At 48.0% G+C, this 20,012-nt stretch overlaps 1 non-coding gene across 1 annotated transcript; it reads left to right on the forward strand.

The window, feature by feature from the left end:
• The first annotated feature begins 17,436 nt into the window (after positions 1 to 17,436).
• Trnat-ugu lies at positions 17,437 to 17,510 on the forward strand. The gene has a single exon. It is a non-coding gene; the product is annotated as a tRNA-Thr (tRNA).
• The last annotated feature ends 2,502 nt before the right edge of the window (positions 17,511 to 20,012 follow it).

Below are 20,012 nucleotides of genomic sequence, written 5' to 3' on the forward strand. Positions count from 1 at the left end.
TTACAATTCAGGGTTAAAGGATATTAATATACGATTCGCCGATGAGATTGCTACCCTCAGCGAATGTGAAGAAGAACTACATGATCTGCTGAATGGAATGAACAGTCTAATGACTACAGAATGTGGATTGAGAGTGAATCGAAGAAAGACGAAAGTAATGAGAAGTATCAGAAACGAGAATAGCGAGAAACTTAACATCAAGATTGATGGTCACGAAGCAGATGATGTTACGGACTTCTGCAACCTAGGCAGCAAAATAGCCAACTATGGATGGAGCAAGAAGGACATCAAAAGCAGAATAGCACTGGCAAACAGGGCATTCCTGGCAAAGGGAATTCTACCAGTATCAAACGTAGGCCTTAATTCGGGGAAGAAATTTGTGAGAATCTACGTTTGGAGCACAGCATTGTATAGTAATGAAACCTGGATTGAGCGGGAAATCGGAACAGAAGGGAACCAAAGCGTTTGAGATGTGGTGCTAGAGAGGAATGTTGAAAATTAGATGGACTGATGAGGAAGGGGGAGGTTCTGCGCAGAATCGGAGAGGAAAGGAATATGTGGAAAACACTGATAAGGAGAAGGGACAGGATGATAGGACATCTGCTAAGACACAAGAGACTGACTTCCACGGTATTAGAGTCAGCTGTAGAGGGCAAAAACTGTAGAGGAAGACAAAGATTGGAATACATCCAGCAAGTAGTCGAGGACGTAGGTTGCAAGTGCTACTCTGAGATGCTGGCACAGTAGAGGAATACGTGCCGGGCTGCATCGCACCAGTTAGAAGACTAATGACCCGAAAAAAATTGGTCGTATTTAACAAAATCATCCTATAGAAAGACATAGAAACGTGGGCTAGTAAGAAATGAAGGGGTTGTCTGCAGCATAGACAAGAAAAGGTGTCCAGAATGAGATTTTCACTCTGCAGAGGAGTGTGCGCTGATATGAAACTTCCTGGCAGATTAAAACTGTGTGTCGGACCGAGACTCGAACTCGGGACCTTTGCCTATCGCAGGCGAGTGCTCTACCATCTGAGCTACCCAAGCACGACTCACGCCCCGTCCTCACAGCTCTACTTCTGCCAGTAACTCGTCTCCTACCTTCCAAACTTTACAGAAGCTCTCCTGCCAACCTTGCAGAAGGCAAAGGTCCCGAGTTCGAATCTCGGTCCAGCGCACAGTTTTAATCTGCCAGCAAGTTTCAAGAAAAGGTGTATTTGCCGGCCGAAGTGGCCGAGCGGTTCTAGGCGCTACAGTCTGGAACCGCGCGAACGCTACGGTCGCAGGCTCGAATCCTGCCTCGGACATGGATGTGTGTGATGTCCTTAGGTTAGTTAGGTTTAAGTAGTTCTAAGTTCTAGGGGACTGATGACTACAGCAGTTAAGTCCCATAGTGCTCAGAGCCATTTGAACCATTTTTTGAAAAGGTGTATTTGGAAAACCCTGGTAAGAATAAAGGACAGGATGATGGGATACGCGTTTATGCACGAGCCATCAGAAATCAACTCCCGTGGGACTTAAGTGTGTGTTTTTTTTTCCTTTCTTTTTTCTGCTCATCAGTATTCTGGGTGGTCCCGTGCGGCCCACACGTCTTTATCTCTTGTGCAAACCGCTTCATCTCAGAGTGGAACTTAGCGCCCTGCGTCCTCAATTATTTGTTGAGTGCATTCCAGTCTGTGTCTTTCTCTACAGATTTACCGTCTGAAGTTCCCTCTAGTGCCGTGACAATTACTCCCTGACGTCCTGCTATCCCGCCCCTTCCCACTGTCAGTGGTTCCGACACGTTCCGCTCCTCACTGCTTGTGAGTAGAGCCTTCTCACTCCTTATTTCTCAGTCCACATGATTTTTAACGTTCTTCTGTAGCATCACATCTCAAAAGCTTCGATTTCCTTCTTTCTTCCAGTTTTCCCACTGTCCGTCTCTCAGTAGCATACAGGCATACTTTCTCAGAAATGTCTGCTCTCATTGCCAGAGACGCCCTTGGCCTCTGCTATTCCTATGTTCATATGTGTGTGAAATCTTATGGGACTTAACTGCTAAGGTCATCAGTCCCTAAGCTTACACACTACTAAACCTAAATTATCCTAAGCGCAAACACACACACCCATGCCCGAGGGAGGACTCGAACCTCCGCCGGGATCAGCCGCTCAGTCCACGACAGCAGCGCCTCAGACCGCTCGGCTAATCCCGCGCGGCTGCTAATCCGCTTTTGATGCTCTCCTTGCTTCGTCCGTTATACAGGGTGAGTCACTAACTATTGTCACCAAGAATAAGTCCTAAAGTATGATAGGAGCTTAAAAGTTTGTGCGACAAATGTTGCGGGGGACAATGGGGGCCATAAAATGTTGGTTTTTTGTTGCTAGGTGGGGTCGCTTCAGAGATAGGGTCAACTTTGTTTTTTTTTTAATTGGATGCTATAGTTTGGTACTTACAGGGTGTTTCAAAAATGACCGGTATATTTGAAACGGCAATAAAAACTAAACGAGCAGCGATAGAAATACACCGTTTGTTGCAATATGCTTGGGACAACAGTACATTTTCAAGCGGACAAACTTTCGAAATTACAGTAGCTACAATTTTCAACAACAGATGGCGCTGCAAGTGATGTGGAAGATATAGAGGACAACGCAGTCTGTGGGTGCGCCATTCTGTACGTCGTCTTTCTGCTGTAAGCGTGTGCTGTTCACAACGTGCAAGTGTGCTGTAGACAACATGGTTTATTCCTTAGAACAGAGGATTTTTCTGGTGTTGGAATTCCACCGCCTAGAACACAGTGTTGTTGCAAGAAGACGAAGTTTTCAACGGAGGTTTAATGTAACCAAAGGACCGAAAAGCGATACAATAAAGGATCTGTTTGAAAAATTTCAACGGACTGGGAACGTGACGGATGAACGTGCCAGAAAGGTAGGGCGACCGCGTACGGCAACCGCAGAGGGCAACGCGCAGCTAGTGCAGCAGGTGATCCGACAGCGGCCTCGGGTTTCCGTTCGCCGTGTTGCAGCTGCGGTCCAAATGACGCCAACGTCCACGTATCGTCTCGTGCGCCAGAGTTTACACCTCTATCCGTACAAAATTCAAACGCGGCAACCCCTCAGTGCCGCTACCATTGCTGCACGAGAGACATTCGCTAACGATATAGTGCACAGGATTGATGATGGCGATACGCATGTGGGCAGCATTTGGTTTACTGACGAAGCTTATTTTTACCTGGACGGCTTCGTCAATAAACAGAACTGGCGCATATGGGGAACCGAAAAGCCCCATGTTGCAGTCCCATCGTCTCTGCATCCTCAAAAAGTACTGGTCTGGGCTGCCATTTCTTCCAAAGGAATTATTGGCCCATTTTTCAGATCCGAAACGATTACTGCATCACGCTATCTGGACATTCTTCGTGAATTTGTGGCGGTACAAACTGCCATAGATGACACTGCGAACACCTCGTGGTTTATGCAAGATGGTGCCCGGCCACATCGCACGGCCGACGTCTTTAATTTCCTGAATGAATATTTCGATGATCGTGTGATTGCTTTGGGCTATCCGAAACATACAGGAGGCGGCGTGGATTGGCCTCCCTATTCGCCAGACATGAACCCCTGTGACTTCTTTCTGTGGGGACACTTGAAAGACCAGGTGTACCGCCAGAATCCAGAAACAATTGAACAGCTGAAGCAGTACATCTCATCTGCATGTGAAGCCATTCCGCCAGACACGTTGTCAAAGGTTTCGGGTAATTTCATTCAGAGACTACGCCATATTATTGCTACGCATGGTGGATATGTGGAAAATATCGTACTATAGAGTTTCCCAGACCGCAGCGCCATCTGTTGTTGAAAATTGTAACTACTGTAATTTCGAAAGTTTGTCTGCCTGAAAATGTACTGTTGTCCCAAGCATATTGCAACAAACGGTGTATTTCTATCGCTGCTCGTTTAGTTTTTATTGCCGTTTCAAATATACCGGTCATTTTTGAAACACCCTGTATTTTATGATAGCGGCTAGCGACACGAATCCAATGTAACAGTAAGGTATCAAAAGCCTTCTGGAAATCTGGGAATATGGAATTCATCTGAGATCCCTTGTCGACAGCGCACATTACTACATGGGAATAAAGAGCTAGCTGCGTTGCACAAGAACGATAATTTCAGAATCCGTGTCGGTTATGTATCAATAAGTCACTTTCTTCGAGGTGATTCATAATGTTCGAGTACAGTGTATGTACCAAAATCCTACTGCAAACTGAGGCCAGTGATATGGGTCTGTAATTCAATGGGTTACTCCTATTTGCTTTCTTGAATATTGGTGTGACCTGTCTTAGGAACAGACCTTTCATCAAGTGAGCGGTTGTATATGATTGCTAACAAAGGCGCTATTGTGTCTACATACTCCAAAAGGAACCTGATTTGTATATCATCTGGACCGGAAGACTTGCCTTTCTTAAGTGATTTGAGCTGTATCGCAACACCTAAGATATCTACTTTTATGTCACTCATGCTAACAGCTGTTCTGGTTTCGAATTCTGGAATATTTACTTCGTCTTCTGGCGTGAAGGAATTACGGAAAACTGTATTTAGTAACTCCGCAGAGATATGAAGTAAAACTTTTTTTTAATGGGATGCTGTAGTTTGGTAGTTATTTTCTGATAGCGGCTATCGAGACGAATCCAATGATGTCTAACAATAAGGTCTTTGAAGGTCAACGAAGGTTACAAAGGTGGCATGAAATTCCATTTACAGAATATTTTCGAAGTGATGACCATTAGTATCAATGCAGCGCTGCCATCTTCTTATCATGGACTGAGTCGTATTCCTCATCACTTCGCCACTTACCGAACCACATGCTCTGACAATTCTCTCTCGAATATCGTCCAAATACTAAATATTCGCCGAATACGGCGTATCCATCCAACCTGCCATTGAGATTTCCGCAGTACAACACTAATAGGAACGGTAAGACTAGTATCGTCGAATCAAGCGAATGTGAATGATGTATTCGTTCGAGGAACAAGTCGATATGCTTCTCGTTTACGGAGAGTGCCAGCGAAATTCAGTGAGAGCTAGAGACTTATACGCTGAAAGATATCCCCAACGTACTCACCCTACACGTCGTACATTTAAATACACTCCTGGAAATGGAAAAAAGAACACATTGACACCGGTGTGTCAGACCCACCATACTTGCTCCGGACACTGCGAGAGGGCTGTACAAGCAATGATCACACGCACGGCACAGCGGACACACCACGAACCGCGGTGTTGGCCGTCGAATGGCGCTAGCTGCGCAGCATTTGTGCACCGCCGCCGTCAGTGTCAGCCAGTTTGCCGTGGCATACGGAGCTCCATCGCAGTCTTTAACACTGGTAGCATGCCGCGACAGCGTGGACGTGAACCGTATGTGCAGTTGACGGACTTTGAGCGAGGGCGTATAGTGGGCATGCGGGAGGCCGGGTGGACGTACCGCCGAATTGCTCAACACGTGGGGCGTGAGGTCTCCACAGTACATCGATGTTGTCGCCAGTGGTCGGCGGAAGGTGCACGTGCCCGTCGACCTGGGACCGGACCGCAGCGACGCACGGATGCACGCCAAGACCGTAGGATCCTACGCAGTGCCGTAGGGGACCGCACCGCCACTTCCCAGCAAATTAGGGACACTGTTGCTCCTGGGGTATCGGCGAGGACCATTCGCAACCGTCTCCATGAAGCTGGGCTACGGTCCCGCACACCGTTAGGCCGTCTTCCGCTCACGCCCCAACATCGTGCTGCCCGCCTCCAGTGGTGTCGCGACAGGCGTGAATGGAGGGACGAATGGAGACGTGTCGTCTTCAGCGATGAGAGTCGCTTCTGCCTTGGTGCCAATGATGGTCGTATGCGTGTTTGGCGCCGTGCAGATGAGCGCCACAATCAGGACTGCATACGACCGAGGCACACAGGGCCAACACCCGGCATCATGGTGTGGGGAGCGATCTCCTACACTGGCCGTACACCACTGGTGATCGTCGAGGGGACACTGAATAGTGCACGGTACATCCAAACCGTCATCGAACCCATCGTTCTACCATTCCTAGACCGGCAAGGGAACTTGCTGTTCCAACAGGACAATGCACGTCCGCATGTATCCCGTGCCACCCAACGTGCTCTAGAAGGTGTAAGTCAACTACCCTGGCCAGCAAGATCTCCGGATCTGTCCCCCATTGAGCATGTTTGGGACTGGATGAAGCGTCGTCTCACGCGGTCTGCACGTCCAGCACGAACGCTGGTCCAACTGAGGCGCCAGGTGGAAATGGCATGGCAAGCCGTTCCACAGGACTACATCCAGCATCTCTACGATCGTCTCCATGGGAGAATAGCAGCCTGCATTGCTGCGAAAGGTGGATATACACTGTACTAGTGCCGACATTGTTCATGCTCTGTTGCCTGTGTCTATGTGCCTGTGGTTCTGTCAGTGTGATCATGTGATGTATCTGACCCCAGGAATGTGTCAATAAAGTTTCCCCTTCCTGGGACAATGAATTCACGGTGTTCTTATTTCAATTTCCAGGAGTGTATGTGTGTGATAAACTGGATCTTTAACGCGTCGGAAACATACCCGGCAAAGGAAAGTTACTAACGAGGAAACGAAAACTGATACTCTTCCCACTTTTCAGCTACTATCACACTTTAGAAATTATTCTTGGTGACAATAGTCAGTCACTCACACTGTATGTTCTTTGCTTCCAGAGCAGCATAATTTCGTCTACTTAGTGGTGCCCAATTCTGATGTTAAGTTTATCGTTAATCTTATTTCTACTATTTTTAACAATGTCTGTAGAAATAGACATTTGTGACGATCTTGCAGCTGTACTAGATTTCTGAAATTTATTCAAATTTGAGGAATCTTTCTGGCATTAGCTGCATTACGTATGAAAATATTTCTGACACATGGAACTTTTTGCAGGGTTCGAGTCACGGTCCTGCACAAAATTTCATGTGTTACCAACAGGTAATGTCTTCATACCTAATACAGCTTATGTCAGAAAAATTTCGCAATTTCGAAAAAATTTCATTTCTACTACCACGCATTACTTTCACCTTTCTTCGATTTATACTCTCAGTCCGGATTGTGTACTCATTCTATTCAACATGTTCTGTAATTCTTCTCCACATTCGCTGAGGTTAGCAATGTCATCAGCAAATTTCATCACTGATATTCTTTCACCCTCAATTTTAATCCCACTCCTGACTGTTTTTTTTATGTCACTCGTTGCTCCTTCGAGGTACAGACTGAACAGTACTGCATCCCTGTCTTACACCCTTTTTAATCAGAGCACTTTTATTATTTCCTCTTGGTTCTTGTACATATGTATATAACCTGTCTTTCTCTGTAGCTTACACCTATTTTCCTGAGAATTTCCAACATCTAGCACCATTTTACATTGTCAGTCGCTTTTCTTGGGTCGACAAATCCTATGAACTTCTCTTGATTTGTCTAAAGCCTTTCTTCCATTATCAAGCGCAGCCTCAGGACTGCCTCAGTGATGAATTTTCCTTTCCGAAAACAGAACTGCTTGTCATCTAACAAAATGACTCTGAGCACTATGGGACCTAACAGCTGTGGTCATTAGTCTCCTAGAACTTAGAACTCCTTAAACCTAAGTACATCACACACATCCATGCCCGAGGCAGGATTCGAACCTGTGACCGTGGCAGTCGCGCGGTTCCGGACTGAGCGCCTAGAACCGCTCGGTTGTCATCTAACAGATTCTTCTGTTTCCTATTACTGCCGTCAGCTTGGATACGTGAGCCGTTAAGCTGATTGTACAACAGTTCTCTCATTTGTTTGTCGTTACTAGCTTCGGGATTGTCTGGCGATATTTTTTCCGAAAATCCCATGTTGTTTCTCCAGACTCATAGATTCTACTCACCAACTTATCTAGTCGCTTGACTGCCACATCCAACAACGATTTCAGAAATTCTGAACGAACGTTTTGTGTCCCAACGTACTAAAGTGCGCGTCATTTACGACGGCGGCCGAGTTTAGGTTCGTTCTGCGCATCTGACGTCACAAAACACAGTCAGCCAATGAACAGAGAACGACGTTGCCAGAGCTCGACTGCAGTGCAGAGCACGGACGAGTGCTTTCAGTTTTAGAAACGTTCAGTCATAAATAAAGTGATTGACAAAAGCAGTGTCTTGATAGCAGACTTTCTTTTATAGAACGTTTGTAAAAAGCATTCTTTATACCAATTGCTTCATATTCTATTAATTGATTAAACCAAACAAGCAATAAGCCTCCTAATTCAGGCGATAGCAAGGAAAGGTGTTTGTACCATTCTCACTAACCGCTTTTTCGCAATAAAGAACAGCGGTAATTGTTTATTTCCTATTGTACTTCGACGAAACGTGAGTAATTCATAGTCATACCAACAGTGTTTCTCGGTATTTTGCGTGACATTTTAAAGTCCTCCGGCAGGCAAATTGAATGGTGAGCTGTGTTAGTGTAATGGTTATAGTATAGGGCTGCCAAGCGAAAGTTTCTAAGTTCGATCCTTGTTCAGTGCTTAATATTTTCTTTATTTAAAAACAATATCGAAGTGTCTTACTTCATGAATTTTATTCGTTTGAATGTAATTTTTTGAAATTTCTAGTGGCAACTAAAATCGACCATATGGAAAGTATACGCTATGGACTTTTACCTCTGCAATGATTTACTACATCTAATGCTGCACAATAACTGCGTTCAACTTCGAAACAAAATTAAGTCATTTATGGGGGGAAGGTATCAATCAAGAAGATGTGTAAAAATAAAATTTTTAGGCCAAATAGTTTTTGTGAAATCGAATGATACGTGTGTCAAATCACTCGAAACACCGTGTGTCTGTACAGGCTAACAGTGCAATGATGATAAAATCGCGCACATCGCGGAATGCGGGGAGCACGTCTCTGTAGCAGCGAAAGGGTTAATGCGGCCTTGGTGGCTTTACTTCATAAACTACGCGCTCCCTCCTAAACGTAAGTTTACGAACTAAACCAGACAATGGCGTTGCTTCTCTTGCGGCGTACAACTGGCAACGCAGCAATCCCCCGCGTCAGGGCGGGCATGCGCGAACCGCCAAGATAAAAGAATTGAACTATAGAGAGAGACAAAAAAAAATTGAGTCATCTGCGGACGCTAACCGACCGTCCGGCAAGAGCCTTCAGCGCTTTCCGCGTTCGTCACCGCCTTCTGAACCCATTACATCGCTCATCGGCTAGTGCTCGTTCGAGTGCTGGATGCGTCTTACAGCGAGGTACTGTGCGAAAGACGCATCGGTATGCGAGTGGGCGTAAGTTGCGCAATGCTGGAGCGGCTGAGTTACGTGGAGTGCGAAGGAGAGCGGCTGCAGCACTTCCTGGTGACCAGCGGAGCAGAGGTCGGCCGGGGTCGCCGGCTAACACACTGCGCAGACAGCGTGCGAGTGCGCGCAGAGGCAGTCGGCGAACCGGAAAGCTATGGCGCATTCGCGGCGCTCTCGCTATGCAGCGTCGCTAGTATAAGCCAAAGAGCAAGTTTCAAGCCTCCGGGACAAATCTTTCACCTTTAATTTTTTTCCAAAAAACGGTGCCTGCCATATCGAAACAATAGCGTAGTACAGGAAGATTATCAGCGGTGATCGTTAAGCCGGGTCGGTTTCCAGTGAAAGTTCGTGTTCTGTGCGTGCATCGAAGTCTCCACCTGTGGTCAGTAAGGCCTTCCACGTCCGTACCCTGCACACCAGTGTGAAGTACACGGCAAAGGCTTTTTCCCATTGTACAACATGATGGAGCTAATTCCCATTCTATTCACGTATAGCATGAATACATAATGACTGTTTAAACACCACTGTGCGCGCTACCATTGCTCTAATCTTGTCTTTGCCGTTCCTACCAGACCGATACGTATGCTGTCGTATTACGGTCCTAGACTGCTGGACTTTGCGGTGTCGGCGAGCGCCGCTGCTCGCGCAGCCCGGAATGAATGCCAGTGGCACGGCGGGCGTATTTCGGCCCGGGGTCGGCGCGCGATGATGTATACGCGTCCGGCCACACCGCCGCCGGCGCCGCCTTTGAGGAAGCGGGCATACCTGCGCCCCCCGCCGCAGGTTCCGGGAGGCTGCGGCCCACTGACCCAGACGCAGACGAGACGGGAGTTCCTCCGGGCCAGCCAGACACCTGCTGCGGCGCTGCAGCATCCGGGATGGAGGGCCGAGGGGGGGAAGCAGCGGTCCCGGCGCTTTGCGCGCGCCGACGCCGTTACCGCACGGCGAGCGGGCCAGAGGAGATAGAGAAGGTCCAACGAAGATGGGTTGGGTTGGGTTGTTTGGGGAAGGAGACCAGACAGCCAGGTCATCGGTCTCATCGGATTAGGGATGGATGGGGAAGGAAGTCGGTCGTGCCCTTTCACAGGAACCATCCCGGCATTTGCCTGGAGCGATTTAGGGAAATCACGGAAAACCTAAACCAGGATGGCCGGACGCGGGATTGGACCGTCGTCCTTCCGAATGCGAGTCCAGTGTCTAACCACTGCGCCACCTCGCTCGGTTCCAAAGAAGAGCGCCGCGTTTCGCCACAGGGTTATTTGGTAAGCGTGATAGCGTTACGGAGGTGTTTAGCAAACTCGAGTGGCAGACTCTGCAAGAGAGGCGCTCTGCATCGCGGTGTAGCTCGCTGTCCAGGTTTCGAGAGGGTGCGTTTCTGGATGAGGTATCGAATATATTGCTTCCCCTACTTATACCTCCCGAGGAGATCACGAGTGTAAAATTAGAGAGATTCGAGCGCGCACGGAGGCTTTCCGGCAGTCGTTCTTCTCGCGAACAATACGCGACTGAAACAGGAAAGGGAGGTAATGACAGTGGCTCGTAAAGTGCCCTCCGCCACACACCGTTGGGTGGCTTGCGGAGTATCAATGTAGATGTAGATGTAGAAGGCGTCCGCTACTGAATACAATGTCGACAAGACTGTATTAATTCTGACCGCCACACTGTCAATCACTGCACTGAACTCTTGTCCCACGTGTACGCTATAGGCGAATCCATCTGCAGACTCAGTCTCGAGGCTGATCTCCAGTACGAACTGAAGCTACGAACTGCAAACCTGCAACTCTGTACTGTACTCCGTTCACCATAAGAATAAACGTGATGTAAACAAACACAAACGCGATGATTGGCCAGAAGCCGTAGCACACGTACACTGGTGTTGTTACACTCTTGGAATTAGGTCCCACTTATGTATCAGGTATCTTATTACTAAGTTACGTTATATGGAACTTTACGGTATTCTAATGTTCACTACTAGCCATTAAAATTGCTACACCACGAAGATGACGTGCTACAGACGCCAAATTTAACCGACGGGAAGAAGATGCTGTGCCATGCAAATGATTAGCTTTTCAGAGCATTCACACAGGATTGGCGCCGGTGGCGATACCTACAACGTGCTGACACGAGGAAAGTTTCCAACCGATTTCTCATACACAAACAGCAGTTGACCGGTGTTGCCTGGTGAAACGTTGTTGTGATGCCTCGTGTAAGGAGGAGAAATTCGTAACATCACGTTTCCGACTTTGATAAAGGTCGGATTGTAGCCTATCGCGATTGCGGTTTATCGTATCGCTACATTGTTGCTCCCGTTGGTCGAGATCCAATGACCGTGCAGCCACTTCTCGATCCCTGAGTCAACAGATGGGGACGTTTGCAAGACAACAACCATCTGCACGAACAGTTCGACGACGTTTGCAGCAGCGCAGACCACCAGCTCTGAAACCGTGCCTGCAGTTACCCTTGACGCTGCATCACAGACAGCAGCGCCTATGATGGTGTACTCGACGACGAACCTGGGTGCACGAATGCCAAAACGTCATTATTCCCGATGAATCTAGGTTCCGTTTACAACATCACGATGGTCGCATCCGTGTTTGGCGACATCGCGGTGAACGCACACTGGAAGCGCGTATTCGTCATCGCCATACTAGCGTATCGCCCGGCGAGATGGTATGGGGTGCCATTGGTTACACGTCTCGGTCACCTCTTGTATGCATTGACGCCACTTCGAACAGTGGACGTTACATTTCAGATGTGTTACGACCCTACCCTTCATTCGATCCCTGCGAAATCCTACATTTCAGCAGGATAATGCACGACCGCATGTTGCAGGTCCTGTACGGGCCTTTCTGGATACAGAAAATGTTCGACTGCTGCCCTGGCCAGCACATTCTCCAGATCTCTCACCAATTCAAAACGTCTGATCAATGGTGGCCGAGCAACTGGCTCGTCACAATACGCCAGTCACTACTCTTGATGAACTGTGGTATTGTGTTGAAGCTGTATGGGCAGCTGTACCTGTACACGCCATCCAACTTGGATTTTATGTTCGAGCAGCTGCTCATAAGCCACATACCACGCCGGTAAATGCCAAACGACGCCTCGCTCGGTGTAAGGAGCATAAACATTGGACGATTGAACAGGGGAAAAACGTTGTGTGGAGTGATGAATCACGGAACAAAACGTGGCGATCCGATGGCAGGGTGTGGGTATGGTGAATGGCCGGTGAACGTCATGTGCCAGCGTGTGTAGTGACAACAGTAAAATTCGGAGGCGCTTTTGTTATGGTGTGGTCGTGTTTTTCATGGATGGGACCTGCATGCCTCCATTGATGTTTTAAGCACCTTCTTGCTTCTCATTGTTGAAGAGCAATTGGGCGATGGCGATTGCACCTTTCAACACGATCGAGCACCTGTTAATCCTATAGAACACCTTTGGGATGTTTTGGAACGCCGATTTCGTGCCAGGCCTCACCGACCTACATCGATACCTCTCTTCAGCGCAACGTGAAGAATGGGCTGCCATTCCACAAGAAACCTTCCAGCACCTGACTGAACGTATGCCTGCGAGAGTCGAAGCTGTCATCGAGGCTAAGGGTGGGCCAACAGCATACTGAATACCAGCATTACCGATGGAGGGCGCCACGAACTTGTAAGTCATTTTCAGCCAGGTGTCCGGATACTTTTTATCACATAGTGTACGAGCGCTCTTCGTAGACTGTTCAATATTCTGGAGTAACTAACATGGCTGCGCCGGCAACGTACAGCAGAAGTCGTCACACTGTCTACCCTTATTACAACCGCGTACGTGCAGCAATAATGAATGCCTCTGACTCTAGTGACAACGCAACCAACAACAGTAAAAATGTTACGGAATTTAGACCAAAATTTTCTAACAGCAGATAGCAAGGGCTACAGCACCCTTTACTGGAGAAACGTTTTATCCGTACAATGCTGCGACACTGTAATGCCTTGGGGGAAAAAAAGAAAAAACTAAGTAGCTCATCCGTGGAAAAGAGGAAAATAAACTAGGAAACTGAAATACACAGAAAAAACTGCATTTTGTGTGGACTTTCAAGACCAACCGAGAGCGTGGAAGCAATTTGATGTACTGTCTAGGACTGTTGATATTTTAAAGATGTCGGATACCCGATATATCGATAGTTAATAATGCATCATTATTGCCTCTCGATATATCGAGAGCGGATCAATACGTGGAAGGAATAAATATCGACGTATCTGCCTAAAAAAAAAAAAAAAAAAAAAAAAAAAAAAAAAAAAAAAAACCACACACACAATAGGTTGTAATTTGTAAATATACTGCCAGTTTTAGAGCTGGTTATTTAAGTATTGATTTATTATTAGATATTCTGCCCATCAACAAGATAGCAGCTTGCCTATCCCTCTGACGGCAAGAACTGAAAGAAATACGATTCACTTCCATGCCTGGCGATAACCAGGTTCGTAACAATGCTAACTGCATGTAAGTGGCACAATAAAAGGTGGCCGGTGGGTCTGTTCTTTGGTTTCGTCGCGTATCAGATTTGTCTGTCTGTTTATTCATTTCTGCCAAAGCCAGCGACCTAGCAGTTGTAGTGTCAAAACTGCGTGATGAAGCTGAATGTTGCAGTTTCTGTTGGCAGCACCGAGCGCCGATAACCTCAGAATCTCCCTCACACGTCTCCGTCCACCGTAAAGACCAATCTTGTCATTTAAATTTTCGTTCACCGTTTTCAGCTACTGTTTTCGAAGAATGCCGATGTGGAAAAACATCAGAGTGCTATTTCTTCATATCGGAAATCTCGTTATTCCATTCACACCGCTACCCCCCCCCCTCCTCCCCCCCCCCCAAGTGCAATCGGACCTCTTGTTGTATGCAACATACACTTGCTTCACTCAGTCAAAGAGAAAGATAGGACGTGATGAAAGCTCAAAAAATAGTAAGACTTCTTCACGCAGTGAATGTAAAATTATGTTCTACTACAAGTGTAAATGAACAACTTCAAATATTTATCGAAATATACAGGGCGAGTCAAAAGCCCTTGGACACTTTCATAAGTTGGAAGATTAAAGGGAAAATTGAAATGTGATGAGGGGAACATGGGTTTCAAGTGAGGCCGCAACTTTTGGAGTGAATTTCATGAAACTTCCTGGCAGATTAAAACTGTGTGCCGGAACGAGACTCGAACTCGGGACCTTTGCCTTTCGCGGGCAGGAAGTTTCATATCAGCGCACACTCCGCTGCAGAGTGAAAATCTCATTCTGGAATGTCATTCATGGCCGCCATCTTGAAATCCGCCATTTTGGATTCAAGTCATTTTCTTTAAATGGGAAGGGGGATGTATGACACATCAAATAACACTGGCTTGAGCTCTGGAATTGAGTGGTGTAATTTGTTTTTCTCTATCTTGTACAGTTTAGTAGTTATTAATATGGTTGCGGCGACTACAGTTGTGCATTGCACGGGATGGACAACGCGAAGAACATGTGTTGTAGCATTCGGTATGAAGGTAATTTCCCAACTTTCAACATTAATAGCCTCTAAACTGTACAAGATAGACAAAAACAAATTACACCACTCAATTCCAGAGCTCAAACGATTGTTAACTGATGTGTCATACACCCTCGTTCCCATTTAAAAATATATTACTTGAATCCAAAATGGCGAATTTCAAGATCGCGGCCATGAATGACATTCACTCCAAAAGTTGCGGCCCCACATCAAACCTATGTTACCATCATCACATTTCAATTTTCCCTTCAATCTTCCAACTTATGAAGGTGTCCGAAAGGCCCGTACAGGACCTGCAACATGCAATCGCGCATTATCCTGCTGAAATGCAGCCGCACGCGACTCTCAATACTGCCACATGGTATCGATATATCGGCTTGATAGATGTAGCCTACCATATCAGGCAAATTATCTTTTATATATCGATAATTTGCATTTCTATCAACAGCCCTAGTCGAGAGCAGCATCATTCAGCGACTGCAGCGCCGCCCTATTCCTACCGATGGCTGCGAAGTAACTGATATCGATATATCGGGCATAGAGCACAGCCGACCGATACCTATATCTTTCGGAGAATCATCGATACATCGATATTTCATTAGCAGCTGTAGTACAGTATATGTGAAGACAGTATTAGCCGGCCGAAGTGGCCGTGCGGTTAAAGGCGCTGCAGTCTGGAACCGCAAGACCGCTACGGTCGCAGGTTCGAATCCTGCCTCGGGCATGGATGTTTGTGTTGTCCTTGGGTTAGTTACGTTTAACTAGTTCTAAGTTCTAGGGGACTAATGACCTCAGCAGTTGAGTCCCATAGTGCTCAGAGCTATTTGAACCATTTTTGAAGATAGTAACTTGTTCTTGAAAGAACAGAATACTGTTGATGACCGTGCAGCATTTCCCTGGAATAAATGATGACTAACTGAAAATCTCAGCCGCCGACAGGTGTTGTTCTTCCGAGAACAGTTACTGTCTTCACATATATAGTTAAAGGCTACCCAGCCATTGACCTTCGTCTGTGCGAATGCGCACAGGTTGCCCTAACTCTTACGGGAATCGCCAAAGCGTGCGCGAGTAATGAGTGGATGGGCAAATGTCTATAAGGTACTTTACATACACTCCTGGAAATGGAAAAAAGAACACATTGACACCGGTGTGTCAGACCCACCATACTTGCTCCGGACACTGCGAGAGGGCTGTACAAGCAATGATCACACGCACGGCACAGCGGACACTCCAGGAACCGCGGTGTTGGCCGTCGAATGGCGCTAGCTGCGCAGCATTTGTGCACCGCCGCCGTCAGTGTCAGCCAGTTTGCCGTGGCATACGGGGCTCCATCGCAGTCTTTAACACTGGTAGCATGCCGCGACAGCGTGGACGTGAACCGTATGTGCAGTTGACGGACTTTGAGCGAGGGCGTACAGTGGGCATGCGGGAGGCCGGGTGGACGTACCGCCGAATTGCTCAACACGTGGGGCGTGAGGTCTCCACAGTACATCGATGTTGTCGCCAGTGGTCGGCGGAAGGTGCACGTGCCCGTCGACCTGGGACCGGACCGCAGCGATGCACGGATGCACGCCAAGACCGTAGGATCCTACGCAGTGCCGTAGGGGACCGCACCGCCACTTCCCAGCAAATTAGGGACACTGTTGCTCCTGGGGTATCGGCGAGGACCATTCGCAACCGTCTCCATGAAGCTGGGCTACGGTCCCGCACACCGTTAGGCCGTCTTCCGCTCACGCCCCAACATCGTGCAGCCCGCCTCCAGTGGTGTCGCGACAGGCGTGAATGGAGGGACGAATGGAGACGTGTCGTCTTCAGCGATGAGAGTCGTTTCTGCCTTGGTGTCAATGATGGTCGTATGCGTGTTTGGCGCCGTGCAGGTGAGCGCCACAATCAGGACTGCATACGACCGAGGCACACAGGGCCAACACCCGGCATCATGGTGTGGGGAGCGATCTCCTACACTGGCCGTACACCACTGGTGATCGTCGAGGGGACACTGAATAGTGCACGGTACATCCAAACCGTCATCGAACCCATCGTTCTACCATTCGTAGACCGGCAAGGGAACTTGCTGTTCCAACAGGACAATGCACGTCCGCATGTATCCCGTGCCACCCAACGTGCTCTAGAAGGTGTAAGTCAACTACCCTGGCCAGCAAGATCTCCGGATCTGTCCCCCATTGAGCATGTTTGGGACTGGATGAAGCGTCGTCTCACGCGGTCTGCACGTCCAGCACGAACGCTGGTCCAACTGAGGCGCCAGGTGGAAATGGCATGGCAAGCCGTTCCACAGGACTACATCCAGCATCTCTACGATCGTCTCCATGGGAGAATAGCAGCCTGCATTGCTGCGAAAGGTGGATATACACTGTACTAGTGCCGACATTGTGCATGCTCTGTTGCCTGTGTCTATGTGCCTGTGGTTCTGTCAGTGTGATCATGTGATGTATCTGACCCCAGGAATGTGTCAATAAAGTTTCCCCTTCCTGGGACAATGAATTCACGGTGTTCTTATTTCAATTTCCAGGAGTGTATGTAGAATTGTGGACAGTTGGGAATGTGAGTCTCACGGGAAGCGTGCGCGGGATAAGTCCCTGCAGTCGCGCTATTCATCTGTGTCCTCGGTGGCTCAGATGGACAGAGCGTCTGCCATGTAAGCAGGAGATCCCGGGTTCGAGTCCCGGTCGGGGCACACATTTACAGCTGTCCACATCGAGGTATGTCAACAACACCTCTCGGCAGCTGAGGGTTTCAGTTAGTCATCATTTATTGCTGTAGCACAGACCATACCACTATCGTGATTCGCATAGCCCTGGAAGTGGGCCCGCCGTGTAAACACACGGTGCACAGTAGCTCCACTGTCTGGGCGGCACGGGAAAGGTGGCGAACAAGAGGAGCCCTCGCACCAGACACTTTCGCTTTTAGCTGCGAATGAGTGAGAGCCTTTCCTTTCTGCAGCGCTAACCGCCCCGCGACCACCGCAGACAAGTCCGGCCAGACATGCGACATCCGCAGCTCCTGATGTCGCAACAGGGACGACGTGTTTACAGGTGTAGCACCGCTTTCTCCCAGGAGGCCCGCTCCATATTTGTCTGCGACGGCCCGAGAAGAAATCTGCTCCTCAACTGGAATACGCAGTCCGTAGCGAGCCAAACTTGTCAACTTCTGCGCACACCTGTTAGCTCTGAACGTGATCATTCGTGTCCACAATCCCTATGCATCGAACTCCAATCCATGGTTAGTTTTTAAGTCAATTTAATAAGTAGCTTTTGGAGAAGAAGATGTGTTAGATGACGATTACTTTGGTGTTAGGAAGGATAAAAGCACCACAGAGGTACACAACTGGCCATTAAAATTGCTACACCGAGAAGAAATGCAGATGATAAACGAGTATTCATTGGACAAATATCTTATACTAGAACTGACATGTGATTACATTTTCACGCAATTTGGGAGCATAGATCCTGAGAAATCAGTACCCAGAACAACCACCTCTGGCCGTAATAACGGCCTTGACACGCCTGGGCATTGAGTCAAACAGAGCTCGGATGGGGTGTACAGGTACAGCTGCCCGTGCAGCTTCAACACGATACCATAGTTCATCAACAGTAGTGACTGGCGTATTGTGACGAGCCAGTTGCTCGGCCAACATTGACCAGACGTTTTCAGTTGGTGAGAGATCTGGAGAATGTGCTGGCCACGGCAGCAGTGGAACCTTTTCTTTATCCAGAAAGGCCCGTACAGGACCTGCAACATGCGGTCGTGCATTATCCTGCTGAAATGTAGGGTTTCGCAGGGATCGAATGAAGGGTAGAGCCACGGGTCGTAACACATCTGACATGTAACGTCCACTGTTCAAAGTGCCGTCAATGCGAAAAAGAGCTGACCGAGACGTGTAACCAATGGCACCCCATAACATCACGCCGGGTGATACGCCAGTATGGCGATGACGAATACACGCTTCCAATGTGCGTTCACCGCGATATCGCCAAACACGAATGCGACCATCGTGATGCAGTAAACAGAACCTGGATTCATCCGAAAAAATGACGTTTTTCCATTCGTGCACCCAGGTTCGTCGTCGAGTACACCATCCCAGGTGCTCCTGTCTGTGATGCAGCGTCAAGGGTAACTGCAACCATGGTCTCCAAGCTGATAGTCCGTGCTGCTGCAAACGTCGTCGAACTGTTCGTGCAGATGGTTGTTGTCTTGCAAACGTCCCCATCTGTTGACTCAGGGATCGAGACGCGGCTGCACGATCCGTTACAGCCGTGCGGATAAGGTGCCTGACATCTCGACTGCTAGTGATACGAGGCCGTTGGGATCCAGCACGGCGTTCCGGATTACCCTCCTGAAGCCACCGATTCCATGTTCTGCTAAGAGTCATTGGATCTCGACCGACGCGAGCAGCAATGTCGCGATACGATAAACCCCAATTGCGATAGGCTACAATGCGACCTTTATCAAAGTCGGAAACGTGATGGTACGCATTTCTCCTCCTTACACGAGGCATCACAACAACGTTTGACCAGGCAACGCCGGTCAACTGCTGTTTGTGTATTAGAAATCGATTGGAAACTTTCCTCATGTCAGCACGTTGTAGGTGTCGCCACCGGCGCCAACCTTGTGTGAATGCTCTGAAAAGCTAATCATTTGCATATCACAGCATCTCCTTCCTGTCGGTTAAATTTCGAGTCTGTAGCACGTCATCTTCGTGCTGTAGCAATTTTAATGGCCAGTAGTGTAATTCTGATGCTACTCTCGGTATTGGAACCACGACATGGGAGAAGTCTACACACTTGTTGGTTTATAAAGTGCGTGCGACACTATAATATGGTGCACGATGTTCGAAATTCTCAGGTAAATACAGGGTGAAGAAATAAAATCATGATATTTTCTGAATGGTCTGTTTTAGGACGTTCAAACTGCACGGTTAGCTGCTGGGCGTTATGGGAATTAGTATGTGCAGGCATGGTTTGTTATAGCGACGAAGCCTACTTTCATTTCGATGGGTTCCTCAGTAAGCAAAACTGGCGCACTTTGAGGACTGACAATCCGCAATTCGCGATCGAGAAGTCTCTTCACCCTGAGCAGATGACTGTGTGGTGACCAACGGCCAGGTACGGAATAATCGGTGCGATATTCCTTGCTGACATGGTGACTACCGAACGGTACGTGAAGTTCTGCAATGGTT

Source organism: Schistocerca americana, chromosome 11, assembly GCF_021461395.2.
Source record: "Schistocerca americana isolate TAMUIC-IGC-003095 chromosome 11, iqSchAmer2.1, whole genome shotgun sequence".
Classification (NCBI taxonomy): Eukaryota; Metazoa; Arthropoda; class Insecta; order Orthoptera; family Acrididae; genus Schistocerca; species Schistocerca americana.